The 8,053-nt window shown below is 54.4% G+C and overlaps 1 pseudogene; it reads right to left on the reverse strand.

Annotated features, from left to right (window-relative positions):
• Positions 1-203: 203 nt before the first annotated feature.
• Positions 204-7,775, reverse strand: LOC118706775 (annotated as a pseudogene).
• Between the last annotated feature and the right edge of the window lie 278 nt (positions 7,776-8,053).

The following is an 8,053-nucleotide window of genomic DNA, read 5'->3' on the forward strand; positions in this document are numbered from 1 at the left end:
AGGGGAGAGAGAGGGAGAGAGAGGGAGAGAGAGAGAGAGAGAGAGAGAGAGAGAGAGAGAGAGAGAGAGAAGAGGTGCTGCAAGAACAGAGACCACAGGCAGATAGAGTGTGGGCTAGGTGGTAGAGGAGAGAGAGGTACAGAGCCATTGAGAGGTTAGACAGAGACTGGGAGACATGGCGACGAAGATGATAAGAGAGGAGGTTAGAGACTGTGGCCACAGAGACAGAGAGACAAAGGCTCAGAGACACAGAGAGACAAAGGCTCAGAGACACAGAGAGACAAAGGCTCAGAGACACAGAGAAACAAAGGCTCAGAGACACAGAGAGACAAAGGCTCAGAGACACAGAGAGACAAAGGCTCAGAGACACAGAGAGAGGGACGCACAGACCTGAGGGGCCAGCGGGGCAGCGGAGCCCTCACCTGTCCTGCTGCTGCCTCTGCTGCCTCCACTGCCTCCGAGCTCTGGAGGCGGTGACAGCCTGCGCGGTGCGAGGGGCGGGGCCAGGGAACAGGAAGGGGGGGCTCCAGGGGAGCAGGGGCCCTGGCCTGTGAGCATCACAGTCCCTCCAGGTCACATGGGGCAGCAGTCCCACACACACACACACACACACACACACACACACACACACACACACCCCGTGCAGCCTCTCGTCGCCCACAGACTCCGGCAGCCACGCAGTCACACGCAGTGTCGCGCACGGTCCCATTAACGGAGACACGGGCTCAGCAACAGTGTCAAAGGCTGCTCCTCACTGAGCGTGTGCCTCCTGCTCATTCAGCTGTGCCACCTTCAGCCGCACCCAGAGCCTGGTCCGCACCCACAGGACACACGGGCACACGGCCCCGGCCGCGGACGCCTGCACTCACAGGGACACAGCCGCCGCTCCCCACAGCCCCAGGGACACTGTCACGCTCACCAGGTCACATCACAAACACCATCTGTCTTCCCCCGGCCTGCGTGCCCCCATGCAGGCGGGGCCAGGCGGCCCTGGGCCCCCAGCATCGCTCAGCACAGGTTTGGGCACAGAGCACAGAGGCTCAAAGAATGATTGTTGGTTAAATAAATGCACAGCCTGGCAGTGTCGCTCAGTGGCTGAGCGTCGACCTATGACCCAGGAGGCCACAGGTTCGACTCCCCGTCAGGGCACATGCCCAGGCTGCAGGCTCCATGCCCAGGAGGGGCTGTGTAGGAGGCCACTGACCCATGGTTCTCTCTCATCATTGATGTTTCTATCCCTCTCTTCCTCTCCCTTTCTCTCTCTCTCTCAAATCAATAAAAACATATTTAAAAAAATAAAATAGCCGAAACCAGTTTGGCTCAGTGGGTAAAGCGTCAGCCCGTGGACTGAAGGGTCCAGGGTTCGATTCCGGTCAAGGGCATGCATGTACCTTGGTTGCAGGCACATCCCCAGTAGGGGGTGTGCAGGAGGCAGCTGATCAGTGTTTCTCTCTCATCAATGTTTCTAACTCTCTATCCCTCACCCTTCCTCTCTGTGAAAAATCAATAAAAAATATATTTTTTTTAAACTTTAAATAAAGTAAAATAGATGCACAGTTCTGTGTCTCTCGCAGTGTTACACAGCCAGACCCATTCCCTCTCACGTCATTTCACACTTCACCAGTCCCTGGCAGGGTCCACAGCCGCACCCCAACAACACACATTCCCAACCACCCAGGGCACACACCCTCACGCCCAGGGTCACAGCCAGGGCCAAGATTGTACGGATACTCAGTTCTCTCCTTCACAGCCTCACCCACACTCACAATCACACGTGAGCCCACAGCCCCCCGACGGTCTCATGCTCACAATCACCACTGACCCGCACGTCTGAAAAATCTCCACTTTCAGTCTCTTCCTTAAACATGAACAATCCTAATGCCCTGGCTGGGTTGCTCAGTGGTTAGAGCGTCCGCCCAGGCACCCAAGGGTCCTAAGCTCCATTCTCAGCCAAGGGCACGTGCCTGGGTTGGAGCCTTAGAAACGGAGTCCCAGCTCTCCGCACGCTCATTCCCCTTTAAGGCTAATTACCAATGCATGCACATTAATCGTGCTATTAGCATTCAGAGTACACGCTCCCCCGGGGCCTGTGAGGTAAGTGGGTCAGAGGCAAGTTTGCCCATTTTGCAGAGGAGAAACTGAGGCCCAGAGGCTCCAATCAGGGCAGGGAATGAGGGGTGGGTGAGGTCCAGCTCCGAGGCCGGAAGGAGAAAGAGGCACGTTTGGGGGAGGGGCGAGTGGTGGGGAGGGGGGTCCTGACTTCCTGGCCTCCAGCTGGCCTCCCTGCTCTCTGCCCCACATTCCTGGCGCCCTCCGGGTCCTGGGAAAGGCTCGGCTACGGGTGGGGAGGGACAGAGGTCTGAGATGGCCCAGCACCTCGGGAGAGGCTGGAGTTGGGAGGAGGGAGCCTCTCCTTGGCCCCCTGAGGGCCTGGGGGGGGGGGGTCTCTCTGCTAGGACTGGGAAGGTGGGGGGAGGCTGGACTGGAGGGAGAAGCCAGAGGGAGGGGGCGCAGTGGAGAGGAACTGAGGTGGTGAGAGAACTAGGAAAAGAAACCAAAGCTCAGGAAAGAACAGAGACAGGAAGGAGCAGCGATGAGAGAGACCATGAGAAAGAGAAAGACCAAGAGAGACCGGCAGAAAAGAAATGGAGCCCTGGCCTGTTGCTCAGTGGTTAGAGCATCAGCCTGAGGACGGAAGGGTCTTGGGTTTGATTCCCAGTCAAGGGCATGTACCTGGGTTGCAGGTTTAATCCCATCCTGGTCCAGGTGCATGTGGGAGGTAGCCAATTGATGTGTCTCTCTCACATCTCTCTCTTCTCTCCCTCTCCCTCTCTCTCTCTCTCTCTCTCTCTCTCTCTCTCTCTCTCTCTCTCTCTCTCTCTCTCTCTCTCTCTCTCTCTCCCTCCCCCTTCTACTTTCTCTAAAATGCAGCAGAAAAAAATATCCTAAGGTTGAGGATTAAAAAATAAGAATAAAGAAAAGAAATCGAAACAGAAAGAGAAAGGAATCAGGGGAGAGAGAACAGGGTCTGAGAGAGGGAGAGAGACAGAAGAGATACAAGCTGAGAGACGGAGACAGAGAGATGAAGACGGGAGGGTGGAGGGAGAGAGCCTGGAAGGTGGGGCTGAGGGAAGGTGGCCAGGGCAGGAGCTGCGGGGAGCCTGACGCTGGGCTCCGAGCCCACAGCCCTCCATCAGCCGCCGTGGGAACACAGGGCAGAACAGGGCCCAGGGCGGGCCGGTGTCTGGCAGGAGGGGAGATGCCTGGGTCCTGATTGCCCCCCTGTCCGTCTCAGCCCTCCTGGGTCCTCTGCCATCAGGAGGGGACAGCAGGGCCACAGAAGCAGCCACAGAGCCCTCCCCAATTCCATGCTCAGGGCTTCTGGAACCTGCAGGCAGAGAAGCAGCCATGTGCCCCTCCTCCACCCCACCCCATCCCTCCACCCTCTCTGCTGTCCATCTCTCCCTGCCCTCCGCCCCCCGCCCATCTCTTTGGTCCGAATCCTCCTTTCTCCTCTTCTCCAAGCCCACCCTCAGTTGTCTGTCTCTGGCTTGCTGGCTGTCTTTCCTTTTTTTTTTTTTTTTTAACTTTTTTTTTTAATATTTTTTTTTATTGATTTTCTTACAGAGAGGAAGGGAGAGAGATAGAGAGCTAGAAACGTCGATGAGAGAGAAACATCGACCAGCTGCCTCTTGCACACACACACACACACCCCAACCAGGGATGTGCCCCAACCAATGTACATGCCCTTGCCCGGAATCGAACCTGGGACCTTTCAGTCCGCAGACCGACACTCTACTGCTGAGCCAAACCGGTTTTGGCTGTCTTTCCTTTTTCTTCCCTCTGGTTTCATTCTGCTCCTCTGCTTACTTCTCTTGCTCCCTCCGGTTCTCTGATCAGCCTCTTCTAGCCAGCCTTTCCTCTTCCCCTTTCCCTCATCCTCTCACTGGTGCCTGTCGGTCTGTTTCTCTCCCTCCATTGCCCCCGGCCCTGGGTTTCCAGGCTGTTGGCCTCTCTCCCCACCCCAGCAATGCCCAGGCAGTGCCCCAGCTCAGGGCGCAGTGGTGGGGAGGCCACTGGAGGGCCTGTGCCTCCCCCATGGGGCTGCCCAGCCAAGCAGAGCCTGTGGGAGCAGGCGGGCCCGGGGTGCCAGCAGATGGTGCAGGAGAAATGAGGCAGAGAGGGATGGGGAGAGGGCATGCCCCAGGGGGACTGAGGCCAGAAACGGGCGCCTGAGCCGGCCCCCTGAGATTCAGGACTGCTGAGAGGAGGCCTGAAACACACACACACACACACACACACACACACACACACACACCGAATGAGAGACAGCAATAGAGAGACAATGCAGAACCAGAGAGGGGCTGAGACAGGGCTGAGAGACAGGGACACACACACTCACACAGCCAGAGAAAGACAGGAACGCAGAGGTCCCTCCTGAGGCAGGGGCGGCGTCCGAGACAGACAGAGACACAGATCCAAAGAGAAACAGAGACGTAGAGACATGAAACCAGAGAGAGACAGAGACATGGAGAAACAGAGTGGGGACCCAGAGAGAGAGAGTAAAGGATAGAGGAAGAGACCTGAGAGATGGGTATTATCCAGGGAGGAGGGAGGGAGGGAGAGAGGGAGAGAGAAAGAAAGAGAGAGAGAGAGAGAGAGAGAGAGAGAGAGAGAGAGAGAGAGATTTGGAACTTAGATGGGGGTAGGTAAACTCTCTCAGACCTCGGACACCATCACTCAAAGATCAGGCAAGAAGCCCAGCTCCCCTCGTCCTCTTCCGGATGGTGTGTGTGTGTGTGTGTGTGTGTGTGTGTGCGCTCACATGCTCCCCCCACCCCACCTTCACCTCCCCCTGCACCACATCTCCATAGCAACCTCCCCAGATCCAGAGGGCAAATATTGTCCAGGCCAGAGGCACGGGGCTGTGTTGACATAATCTTGTGCTGGTGGGGTGGGGGCTGCAGGAGCCGGAAAGGCGGGGAGGGGGGAGGGGAGCAGGAGGGCTCTCATCTGGGACCCCACAGACGGCTCTAACCCCCCTCTAAACGGAGGTGCCAGCCTCCCTGGCCTGGGAGAAGCCCCGATATTCAAACCTGTACCCTGACTGCCCCCTGGTGGAGGGGGTGGGTGAGCCCTGAAGCTCAAGGACAGCAGGCTGGCCAGGCATTTTCCTCCCAGTTTCTACAATCGGGCCCCTCTTCCACTCCCCGCAGTCCCTGCTCTGGTCCAGGACCCTTCTCTCTGGGATCTCCTACCCCAGTTGGGCCCCCTCTCCTTCCACCCCCACCCCCCGCCCTCCAATAGGGCAGCCAGGCAGTCAGAGTGGTCATGCTGAAGCACAAATCTGACCCTGTTCCCGCCCGCCGCACCCTCCCCCCCCTCTGAACCTGCCATGGCTCCCCAGTGCCCTCAGGGGAAAACTCAGGCTCCCCTCCGCGGCCTTTAAGTCTTTTGCTGAGCTCTCCAGCCTTCTTCCCATAACTATTTCTTCTTCTTCTTCTTCTTCTTCTTCTTCTTCTTCTTCTTCTTCTTCTTCTTTTAAAAATATATTTTATTGATTTCTTACAGAGAGGAAGGGAGAGAGATAGAGAGCTAGAAACGTCGATGAGAAACACCGACCAGCTGCCTCTTGCACACCCCCCACTGGGGATGTGCCCGCAACTGATGTACATGCCCTTGACTGGAATCGAACCTGGGACCTTTCAGTCCACAGACGGATGCTCTATCCACTGAGCCAAACCGGTTTTGGCCTTCTTCTTCTTTAAAAAAAAATAAATATATATATATATTTGATTTTTTTTATAGAGAGGAAGGGAGAGGGATAGAAAGTTAGAAACATTGATGAGAGAGAATCATCGATCAGCTGCCTCTTGCACACCCCCCACTGAGGATGCGCCTGCAACCAAGGTACATGCCCTCGACCGGAATTGAACCTGGGACCCTTCAGTCTGCAGGCCGATGCTCTATCTACTGAGCCAAACCAGTTTTGGCCATACAGCTTCCTTTTGTGTCTTAAAGTCTGCCTTCGAAAGAACAATAATGAGGAATGGGACTAATCCATGATTCACAACTTGCTGCATCTGGTCCTGGCCGCCAGCTGTGATGTTTGACATTGTCCATGTAGCTTCCTTCCGAATATTAGTTTTGGAGCTCATTAGCAGGCTGGGAAAGATTGCAAGTGCTCCCGCATCTATCACAATCTGCGTCTGTTCATCTGTCCCAGGGACAGTATTTCCTATGGCTCTTAGTGCAGGAGTCACAAACAGCAATTCAGTAGTTCCTAAGAGCTTCACAAGTTGGGGCACAGGTCCTGTTTCACAACCATTTCAATCCGTTCGTTTGGACCATCAGTAAGGTAGGAAATGGCCCAGCAGCTATCTGCTAATACTTCTTGACCATCATGATGCAGCGGACAACTAAAGTAGGAAGAATCTGCTCAACGGCATCTAACGGGGGTACAGGATTTTTTTTTCTTCCTCTTTTCTTAAAAAAAATATATTTTATTGATTTTTTTTTTTTTTTTTTACAGAGAGGATAGAGAGTTAGAAACATCTATGAGAGAGAATCATCCATCAGCTGCCTCTTGCACACCTCCTACCGGGGATGTGCTCACAACCACGGCACATGCCCTTGACCGGAATCGAACCTGGGACCCTTCAGTCTGCAGGCCGACGCTCTATCCACTGAGCCAAACTAGTTTCGGCGGGGGTACAGGATTCTTGTCGCGACAAAGGTTTGAAAGTGTCCAGGTCAGATTACGTAAGTAACCACATGCTAACGATGACATATCAGGAACTGCAAGGAAGAGCCAACAGTGGCTCAACTGCACCATACTTCCTAACCAAAACTGAACCATCACCTGCAATGTTTCCTGGAGCCCATACATATCGGCTTGTTCACTGCTATGAGTGTGGGGAGATGCCAACAGGGAAATGCATGCTGGGATAGCACCTCCTTCTACTACAGCCTCTGTCTGTTCCGAAGTCCCAGAAGCAATGTTCGTGAGGGCCCAAGCAGATTCAGACTGGATGGGACTACAATCAGTTCTGCCCAAGAAGGACACAAATTTGGGGATCGAACCAGCCCGGATTATGTTGTCTACGGGTGGCTGTTTTTCCCTAAGCAGCCTGAGTAGCTTGGAGCTGGCTTTCCAAATTATTGCTATTTTGCTGAAATCGGTTTGGCTCAGTGGATAGAGCGTCAGTCTGCGGACTGAAAGGTCCCAGGTTCGAATCAGGTCAAGGACATGTACATTGGTTGTGGGCACATCCCCAGTAGGGCATGTGCAGGAGGCAGCTGGTCGATGCTTCTCTCTCATCGATGTTTCTAGCTCTCTATCCCTCTCCCTTTCTCTCTGTGAAAAATCAATAAAAAATATATATATATATATTTTAAAAATTATTGCTTTTTATGCCTTGGACAATGTTCTCAATAGACCAATGCACAGTGCCCTGGTTGTTTCGCTTTTCCTGCAGTGGGGAGGTAGCATCATCAGGAAATGAGCTCGCCTTTCTCCTCTTCAGCATCTGGCCATCCTTCTTAGCTTTCCTCGGCTCCACATTGACTTCTCTTCGGCGCCGCTGTCTTTCCCCTTGTTCTTGAATCTGTTCAGGCGGGCAGCTGGCGAATCAGCATTCTCGTTGGTGGACATGGCTATGAGACACGGGGAGAAGCTCCACACAGCCGGCTCAGGCTTTCCGGGAGACCGTGCGCGGAGGGCGGGCTGCGGTTCGGTTGCTCTGAGAACGGCTACCTCGGGTCAACCCTGAGACAGTGTCCTCCCATGACTTCTTCACTCTCCAATCTCTTCCTCCTCCCTCCCTCCCCCCACAACCTTGAATCCAGAAGTTTTTTCTGCTTCAAGTGCTTCCACCCACTTTTTGTTGAGGCTTCCAAGCCCATTTCAAAGCTAGCTCATTCATTCATTCATTCATTCATCCATCCATCCATCCATCCATCCATCCATCCATCCATCCATTCAACATGCATTTCCTCTCCTGGACTGTGATCTCTTTGAGAGCAGGCTGGGGCTGTCTCAGTCAGGGCTGGG

Source organism: Pipistrellus kuhlii, unplaced genomic scaffold, assembly GCF_014108245.1.
Source record: "Pipistrellus kuhlii isolate mPipKuh1 unplaced genomic scaffold, mPipKuh1.p scaffold_m20_p_55, whole genome shotgun sequence".
Lineage (NCBI taxonomy): Eukaryota > Metazoa > Chordata > Mammalia > Chiroptera > Vespertilionidae > Pipistrellus > Pipistrellus kuhlii.